Raw genomic sequence first — 10,316 nt, forward strand, 5'->3', positions numbered from 1 at the left:
ATGTCACTTCGACTATACCTTTTTGCCTCTCTGGAATATATTTCCAGGAGTGGTATTGCTGGGTCAAATGGGAGCTCAATTTCTAAGTTTTTTAGAATCGTCCATACTGTTTTCCAAAAGAGCTGAACCAGTCAGCATTCCCACCAGCAGTGAAGGAGGGTCCCTTTCTCACCACATCCACTCCAGCAACAGTTGCTTTTGTACTTGTGGATGTGGGCCAGTCTCTGTGCTGTAAAATGATATCTCATTGTAGTTTTGATCTGCATCTCCCTGATGATTAATGATGTGGAGCATATTTTCATGTGCCTATTAGCCATTCGGATTTCTTTGAGAAACTTTCTGTTGATTTCGTGGCCCCATTTTTTGATGGGGTTGGATGTTTTCTTCTTCTGGAATTCAAGCAGTACTTTGCATATCCTTGATATCAACCCCTTGTCGCATGTGTATTTGGCGAATATCCTTTCCCGGAATGTGGAGATTTTGACTGCTGGGGTTCACCCACTCTCCTCTGGGCTGCCCTTATGACTCAACCTTACATTGGGTCCAGAAGAATCTCTGCAACTTTTTGATCTCTTTCAAGATTTATTCAGGAGTCTCTGGATCATGGCTGATGAATCTGATGCACTGTCTGATCAGGAAACAAAATATTCAATAGTTTTATCTCAACAGCCATGTTGATCTTTTTGCCAATAAGCCAAGTATGAATACTAAGGCTCTTTTTCTCAGGAAACAGAAAGGTAAGTGGTGAAGATGAAGAAAATAGCAAACCCCCCATCCTCACTCTCCCCTTCTCCCCCCCCCCCCACTACTGTGAGGTGCCCCTGAGGCAGACCTTACTCAGAGGGTGCTGGTTGTGAAGAATCAGCTCAGGCTTCCTCACAGGAACACACAGGCTGCGGGCTCACACCCTACACACGGGATTCTCACACTCTGGGAGGCTGGAGAGGGAAGATCACGGTCCCTCAAGGTCACTTCCTATGAGAACTTTCTCCTGTCAGCAGGAGCCCCTCTCTCCTCTCATCCAATAGATCCTTCCTGAGTATAGAGCTGTGGGGACAGAGGGGATTCCCTGGAGTCTCTATACTACCACCTAATCCCCTTCTGTGACCTAATTTTACTTTAAGTGACTCTAAAGATCTATCTCCAATAATGAGCGATAAATATGGGATCAGAAGAGTCCACAGAAGACAAGCAGGACAGAAATTCTTTGACATTTATTTATCTATTTATTTAACGAATCACCATGAGATACACAATTGCAAAACCTGTACATGATCAGGTTTCACTCATAGAATAGTTCAACAGTCAACCCTTCACTAGTGTACATTTCCTACCACCAATGGAAAAAAAGCACTTTTTAAAAAAATTTTTCTTTCTTTTCTTTAATTTTATTGAATCACCATGAGGTAGTTACAAGCTTTCATGTTTGGATTACAATCACACAATGATCAAACACCCATCCTTTCACCAGTGCATATTCCCCACCACCAATATCCCTGGTATACCTCCCCTTTACCACCCTCCCTCTGCCTCTACGGCAGACATGATTCCTCATACTCTCTCTCTACTTTTGGGCATTATGGTTTGGAATACGACCCTGAGAGATTCTCATGTTTGTTCCTTTATCTACTTCCTGCACACATCTCCCATCCCGAACGATTCCTCCAGCCATCTTTTTCTTAGTGATCCCTTCTCTATTCCAGCTGCCCTCTCCCCTTTGCTCATGAGGCAGGCTTCCAGCTATGAAGCAATCTATCTGTCCCCTGTATCTACTGTCTTTAGGTGTCAGTCTCATGTTTTGTTGTTTTATACTCCACAAATGAGTGCAGTCCTTCTGTGTCTGTCCCTCTCTTTCTGACTCATTTCACTTAGCATGATACTCTCCATGTCTATCCATTATAAGCAAAGTTCATGACTTCATCTCTCCTGACAGCTGCATAGTATTCCACTGTGTAGATGTACCAAGTTTCTTTAACCAGTCATCTGTTCTAGGGCACTTGGGCTATTTCCAGAATTTGGCTATTGTGAACAGTGCTGCAGTGAATATATAGGTCAGGGTCACGGTCACAGTCATCCTGTTTTTCATCGATTTCCTCGAGTAGGCACCAGTAACATCTCCTTCGTCCTAGCCCTGAGATTTTAGAAAGTGTCATATACCGAATATGTAGGTACAGATATTGTTTCTACTGTGCTTAGAAAAGCGCTTTTATCCCAAAGTCATAGAAAGATGAAAATGTCGCTGCAACTCAGACTCTAATAGAGTCTTTCATACTTTCCCACCACACCCATAGAACCCCTTTCCATGCTGACAAGTTAAGTTACTCTCTCAGATTTCTAAGATACAGCAACCCGTTTTGTCACTTATGGGGTATGTCTGCCATCTACTGGTCAACTGTTATACAGCAATTTAATAGGTTTCAGGTGCTGGTATTGGTGGTGCCTATGATCCAGGGGCATCCAGAAAGACTTTTCCCAAGTATTTGGAACACACAATGTAAAGTTCGCCACCAAGCCAGACTATGTGGAAATGCACCATGCTAAAGCCAATTGGATTGGCACTTTCAACCTTTTTCCACCAGGGGTCGGTGACAAGAATGAGAACAAGAGACACACAAGGAGACCAACAAACACACAACAAGGACTGTGCAAGCATTACAGGGCCTACGAAGCGCCCTAAGTTCACAGGTAGCTGATTATTCTATGAAAAGTCGCTGCCAAAAGGTGAGATAGGGTTTAAGTTGGCAGGGACATTAAGGACAGTTGGTGAGCACATTCACATTCAGTGGTGCATGAAGAGCAGAGGTTGGGGTATCTCACAGAGACAATCAGCATGGACCTTAAAATACAGGTTTCTGATGCTCTAATTATATTCTTGCCTTTGATTCCCTGTACAGCTCAAAGACCATAAACTTACACTCCTTTTCAAGACGTGTCTATGCTGCCATTGGGTGTATATTTCGTATGCCCAAGTATACCATTTAAGACCTAAACCATTTTACCCAGGAGTCTATCCTGACCTTCGGTTTTTTACTATGAGTACAATTTCCTACCAGACTATTGGGAAACAAAAACTGATTCCTATCCTTTATAACTTGTTTAAAAAGCTGAAAACAATGACAAACAGATGACCAGGAGTTTACAAGGCTCTCAGTCACACATAGGTACAACCCAGGTGCTATGATTCCAGGAAAAGTCATGGGTATTGTTTTGGAAAAGGCAGAAGTTCTCAGAAATGAGGAGGAGCCTGTAAGGATAATAGCACACATAGGGGTGGGATGGAAGAAAGCAAAGGGCTCCTGGCTCCTCTGTAGAGTGGCTAAAGCAGCCTCATTCCTCCTTCCAGGATAATTCAGACCTGTTCTGAGAACCACAGTGGATACACCACTTAGGAACCCTCCTGACCTTGAGCTCTAGACCAAGACTGATGAAGTTTGTTCCTATGACTCTATGAGAAAGCCAGGTATAATTCAACCATTTTGACACAGAATGCTTTCTTGGTGTGTTATAATTCAAACCCAGAGCTTCATGGGAAGCACGATTTTTATATATGAGTTACATGCCTGGTTCTAGAGTGATTTTTGGCTTGTGCTTTTCTAGTGTGTGACTCTCCCCGAAAATGATTGCATAGGAGAGACGTGAAATAGAACTAGTACAACTCGGTTTACTTCTGAGGTCATTATAATTTTAGACTGTGGAGTTGTGTCTTAAATGCAGCCATGTCTCCTATCATACACATAGGACTCTGTTGTAGACTATTTATCAGCTAACAACTTGTTTGTAGGAAGTAATAAATAACATCAGGACTACCAGGTTGCCAACCCTCTAGTCTTTGCCGTAATATATACTGCTCATTTTGAGATTGCTGAAATTGCTGCCTTTGCTTGAGTACGAATGACTCTGTTCCAACATGATTACTGAACATTTATTGGATGTTTCTTTGGGACTAAGAATGTGATTAAACTGTTAATTTATACCTGACTAGTGACTCTAATGTATGATTTTATCTATAATCAGCAATGTGCCAAGGCCTCTGGTACACCTACCACCCTGCCCAGGATCATGAAAGGTGTGTCTGCAGTACAGCAGGTGCTCTCATGGTGCAGAGCTTACAGCTGTGGCCTTCTCCCATGAGACCCCCAATACCTGCCTCTCACTTAGACTCTGGAACTCATTGCTGCTATCTGCTTACCAGCACAGAACAAGTGTTAGCATTTGGCCCAGATCATGCTAGGAGTTTCGTTTCAGGGCTGTATCACTGTGGATGGAACCTTCATAAACTGCATGCAGTAGTAAACTCCAATGTCCTCAGGCAGATAACTTATACTGGAATTGTGTCTCCACTGAAGAGAACATGATAATTTGTGTACATTTCAGCCTCTGAGAACTATTTTCATACATTTATCCTCACATCCACAGGACCCACTACCCCTGTTGACCACGGGACACTAACTCAGTTATTGTCCCGGAAATTCTAAGATCCAGGCTTTCTGCCTTGTCAGTTTTGGGTTCTGTCTCCCAGTTAGTGGCTATTTTCTGATACAGCAACTGAAACGATTTCAGATACTTGTGCCAGTGATTCTGTTAGAGACCTTTTATAAGTGTTTGAAGTAGATATTACAATACATATTATCGGTCCAGTCAGTAAGAACAAAAATGACTCCTCTTCTAAATAAACTGCTCAACTAGTTGGGAAGTAACGACTAATAGGGGACATGAATTCAGACAATATATGTGTCACCAGGAGTTAAGCTCTAGTTTCTTTCATTCTCACATGATAAGGAGGTAATTTGAGAAAGATTTTCAGGAAGGAGTAGGAAATGACAGGTGAGCATGGGCAAAATGTCAGGGACCAGAGGACTCCCTGACTCCTGATGTAGACTTCTCAACCCAGCTTCGTGCCTCCTCTAAGAACCATCCAGACCAGATCAGACACCCATAGATTCTACACCAGTGAGGAGGCCTTTGGACCATCAGCCTATGGACATGCTGGCTTGTCCATAGGCTGATGCTTCTTCCAATAGTTGCTTTAGAAACCAAATGTTAGAAACAAAACCAAGCATTAGAGGTCAACAGCAATATTTTAATTTTTAGATATTCTAATGAATTAGAGCCTCAGACATTTGAAAGATGGTCCCATCATCTGCATTCCTGGCACTAGATTATTTTTAGCATAATAAAATTGTGTCTGTGAGTAGGTGTACCCACATATGGACATTGGACTTGAAATGTATCATTTGAAAATAATAGCTTTTTTAAAATGCAATTTAAAATATTAGCTTTGTCCAATTTAACACTTTTCACGCTATTGAGCCACATTAATCATGAGGTTTAATCATAATTTAATCATGAGGATTAATCATAATCATGAGGGGCCTGAGCGATAGCACAAGCGGTAGGGCGTTTGCCTTACACGCGGCCAACATGGCCGACCCGAGTTCGATTCCTCCGCCCCTCTCGGAGAGCCCGGCAAGCTACCGAGAGTATCTCGCCTGCACGGCAGAGCCTGGCAGGCTCCCCGTGACGTATTCGATATGCCAAACACAATAACAACAAAGTCTCCAATGGAGACGTTACTGGGCCCGCTCGAGCAATCATGAGGTTTTATGCAGTAAAATCCAGCCATATCTCCAGGACAGCATGGATCAATTATTATTCCTGTCCCTTACAGCCAATTGTGTGTTATACATGTGTCAGTGTGGATGCCACATGTGGCAGATCTCTGGGAACTTCCATGGTTTTTGCTGTGGTTGGACACATATGGAGACTCTGTCAAGCCCCTGAGGGAAGATGGATGTTGGGCCCACAGGCTGCACTAGAACCCAGACACAGAGACTGGACTCCAGGTATTTCCTGTGTTGATTGTGTCCCCAAAGTCTTGCTGCTGCCATTGATGTGCTAGAGCAGGCAGGGCTGTGACACTGCAAGAGCTGAGCCAAGATCTCATTTCAGTGCCCGGGTCTCAGGCACCTGCCCCTGAGCACCCCATTCCAGGTCTCATCTGAAGCCAGAGCCCAGGGTCTGGGGGACTCAGAGCCCGTGTTCAGGGAGCAGCAACTCTATGGCCCAGGGCCTTCCTGCCCACAGGCCAGGACCAGTTTGGCAAAGGCTCTGAATGGTTGGTCTGTGCTTAGGGAAAGTGTAAAACAAAACGTGTAATGGGCGTCTTATCTTTTGAAAAAAGCTCAACATTTTTACCACCAATGTCAGCACATATTTTATGTTCCCATTCTAGGCATTCAAATCCAAGGAAAAGCAATATTCCTGGATAAATGGTGGGCTTTTGCGGAACGAGATTATGAAAAACTAATCAGTAATGTGGAGTTTCCTAAGTTAGCAATGATTTCTGTAGATTTACATTCCCACTGAGAGCATCAAGTTCTGGCTGTGCTGGGAAACTCAGGCACTGTGATCCAGGTATTGCTTAGGAGACCTTAATATAAACGTGGGCTAAGACATAAGGAGAGGAGAAAGGCAATATTAACTTACAGTACAAGTTCAATGTCCTAGAAGGATGAGACCTTACAAATTGGTTGGGGAAGAGAGCAAAAAGAAGTAGTTACAGACAAACAAAGTAATGGCAGTGACTCGGGAGCACTGTGATGGGTGCAACCTGATAAACCTAAGCTCCATGTACTCCAACACTTTGTGACATCTCTCACAACCTTCCTGTGGAATCACTGTTTGCCTGCATCTGACACTCTCAAAGGGAAGGCACCAGGAGGAGCAGGTGGTCCAGCTCAGCCTCACACAGCTGAACTCTGGGGTTTTATATTCTGGTGTGTATCACTCTGGGAGGGTAACTATCATGCTGTTGACAGTAATGAGTGGCAATATCCTCAGGCTTCAATTGAAAGAATCCATATTAGGGCATTAAATTCTTGCATGCTTCAGCTAACCTGCTACACTGCTTTCTGTTAAACTGCTTGGCTGCTTCACATTTGGGGGAAGGGAGGGAACCTGGAATGTGAACTGGGCACAACTACTTGTAAACCCAAGAATGGCAGGCTTCAGGTGTATTTACCATCCCAGGGATGTACTGTCTCAGCAAAGACCCCTGTCGACGTCTTGGGTAAAGGATAACTTAGGATGCGTGCAGACTGCCCATTCTCCAGGAATGTATTGTCTTAGCTAAATGTCCTGGGTAATGGATAACTCAAAATGCGGGAGATGACCTAAGGCTTAATGATTCCAGCTATAACCTTGCTTGTACTGACAATCAATGTACGTAAAGGCTGATCTTTGAATCTATAGGCTAAGGAGTGATGTAATTTTAAATGGATTGGTCAAGAAAGTATATGTTGTTACAAATCTATTGGCTATGAAATGCGCGGGCTTTGTTGTAATGGTTGATGAAGGTCTATATAAGATCCCCTTTGAAGAAGCTCGGGGCTCTATCGGCCGCTGCCCACTCTGAGGTATGCGGTGAGCCCCAGCATGCTGGTCTAAATAAACCCCGATTTTACTCCTGCAGGAATTGTGTCTGTCTGGTCTCTCCGCACCTCCCAGGGCCAGGGGACTCCCGATCTCAACACAATCTGCTGATGGTGAGAGTGTAATCTGTCCCAGATCCACTGCCACTGAAACAGGGAGGGACTTCTTGTCCTATACTGGTAGCCAAATAGATCAGGAGACTAAAAGCTTTCCCTGGTTTCTGCTGATACCAGGCTAAGACATTGCTAATGCTCTGACTGGCCTTGTAGGTGGTGGTGACTTTCTCTACCAGAGATGTAGAAACAGATGGAGGAAGGCTCATCTGGATATCACACCTGGAGCCTTAGATCGAAAATATAAACACACGTTGTGGCCATTCATCTTACTTTAAGTCGTTCTTTTGTAGCCCAGGTAGCACTAGATGCAGCAAACCCTCATTTCCCTCCTACCCAGGAGCCAGAGCAGCAGGAAGCTGAGGAGCTGCACATGTCCACTCTGGGTGTGACAAACACTGACCCTGCAGGGTGACACAGACTATTATTGAGTGTCCAGGCATGAGCTCTGAGGACTTGCAAATGAGAAGGGGTCTGGGCAGGTTGGGCATGCAGAGGGGGGAAGGTGCGTGTGGGGACCAGCCTAGCTTCAGGGAAGTCAGGAGTGTGGGTCCCTGTGGGGAAACAGAACTTTCCCCACAGAGAACATGCTTCTTCATGGGACACAGGGGGGCTCCATTGTGAACACAGAAGGGCAGTTCCCTAGACCCCTGCTTCCCTCCCCCGGAGATAGGTTTTGTCAGAACACACCACTATAGGCTTCTTCAGGAATTGTACACATTCCTTTGATTTCTCAAGTGTGTATATAATTGAGGCAAGGGAAGTTTTCTCTTTGCTTTGGAACTCCATTATATTTTACTAAACTTTGTAAAGAATTAATATTTTATGTTTTTCTATTTGATGGGGTGAGGACTATATGTCAGTGCTCAGAGAACATGACAGTCACTGAATATCACGTAGCCATCTGGATGAGCACTTCAATGCTGGGGACCAAGGTCGCAAGGCCATTGTGATGCTGCAGTGCTGCAACTGTCAGACCTTTATCTGCAGGTTCTCTCGGCCATGTGAATCCTATGCTCACATGCAGACCCCAGCTCATGCCTTCTGATGGATCAGTGTCCCTCACCAATCACTCTACTATTTTTTGAATATTTTGTGAACTGTTATTTTTAGCACACAGGAATGCAATGAGTGAAAAAATCAATGTGCTCAGAAAAAGTGACTGAGATAGTCGAAGTTGACTGCCTCATCATTGAATATCCTCTGTCTCATCACTGGTGTGTCCCTTGCTTGTAAACCTCCTGTTGCTCTGAAGACCCAGCAGCTCTCAGACACCAGATGATAGACTTAGTGTTTTGAGAAGATTGAGGTAATAACACTACAGAATAGCCAATGACAGCCCACTCAGAGCATATAAGATTCACAGACACTAAATAAATACATCTATGGGTTGCAGGGTGCCATCTTAAGTGAGGCATTCAGTGTGGGGTAAAGACAGGACTCACACAGAGAACTGTCACTCTGGGCTGGGGCAGAGATTCATGCTGAGGGTGTCAGCATCTGGGTTCCTAAGTGTGCCATCTAACCACCCCATCAACATCACTATTCTTTCATTCTGGAAGCTGCCCTGGAACTGCAACTATGATCTCCTGTGGTCCTTTACCACTGAATTGAGCACCCGACAGACTAAACCAGACCCCCATGAACCACTAGTCCAGCAGAGCATACACATGACGAAGTACTGAGTATCCTGCAGAGGGTCTGGAATGTTTCCCAGGAAGCAGCAGGTCCCAGGGGAGCCCTGCAATGATAAAGGAGTCTAGAGGAGACAGTTTGCTTTCCAATGATCAACCTGTGACTGGGGCCTCCCCGAGTTCTTCTATCAGAGAGGAGCAGCTCCTGGCGCTCCCCTTCTGCAGAGCCCAGGACAGGACCCTCCAGGGCCATTTGCTGCCTCACACCTGACTGAGAAGGAGAGATCTCCCCTCCCTGCCACCATTGCTCTTCATGCAGCAGGATCCTGCTCCCAATGGGCCTCATCTGCCCTCCTGAGGGAGCTTCAAACCAATCCCTACTTACTGTTCCCTCCACCACATTGACCGAAAACTGGGGTCAGTTATGGACTGGATATAAGAGAAAACTGGGCCCCAACTCTGAAGGCAGCACAGCAGACTGAATGAACTGATTTTTAGGTATTAATGGAGGGATTGTCCTGTTTTCATGTACACTACGATATCAGTGAAGACACTGGATTGCCCTTTTCAGCCACCCTGACTGTTTCCCATCCCAACATAGTGTGATGCAGGATAAAATCCGGTTTTAGTTCAGAACAGAAATGTATAGAATCCACACACACTTGAGACTTCATCAGGGAGGCAGAGAAGTGTGGGGAGGTTGTGGAGGAGAGGAGAAGGGAACGGGAGGAGAAGAAAGAGTGAAATTTCATAGCTGTTCTTCTGTCATGTTGCTATCAGAGACTCTAATACCATAGACACCCCAGAATAGGAGCATCTGTGGGGAAGGGTATTGCACAAGGGGATATCTGTCACCAGGAGCACTATCCTAATGATGGTGAGAAAGTCTTGTGTCTGGACTCACTGTCCCTTTCCTGGCAGAGCACCAGGACAGGCTATAAGCAAACTACAGTCAGGATACAATTATGATCTTTCTCTGATTATTTGATTTCTGGGACTCCGTGTCAGGCTGTTTTTACTCAGGGCGCCCCAGAGGGGATGGTGAGTGCCCTCCCCACCCCAAGGCAACCGGCCCCAGCAGATGACCTTCACTACCCAACCGTTGCCATGCTTCAGGCCACTTTCCACACACTCCAAC

The sequence above is a fragment of the Sorex fumeus genome, unplaced genomic scaffold, assembly GCF_029834395.1.
Source record: "Sorex fumeus unplaced genomic scaffold, SorFum_2.1 ptg000003l, whole genome shotgun sequence".
NCBI classification, from domain to species: Eukaryota; Metazoa; Chordata; class Mammalia; order Eulipotyphla; family Soricidae; genus Sorex; species Sorex fumeus.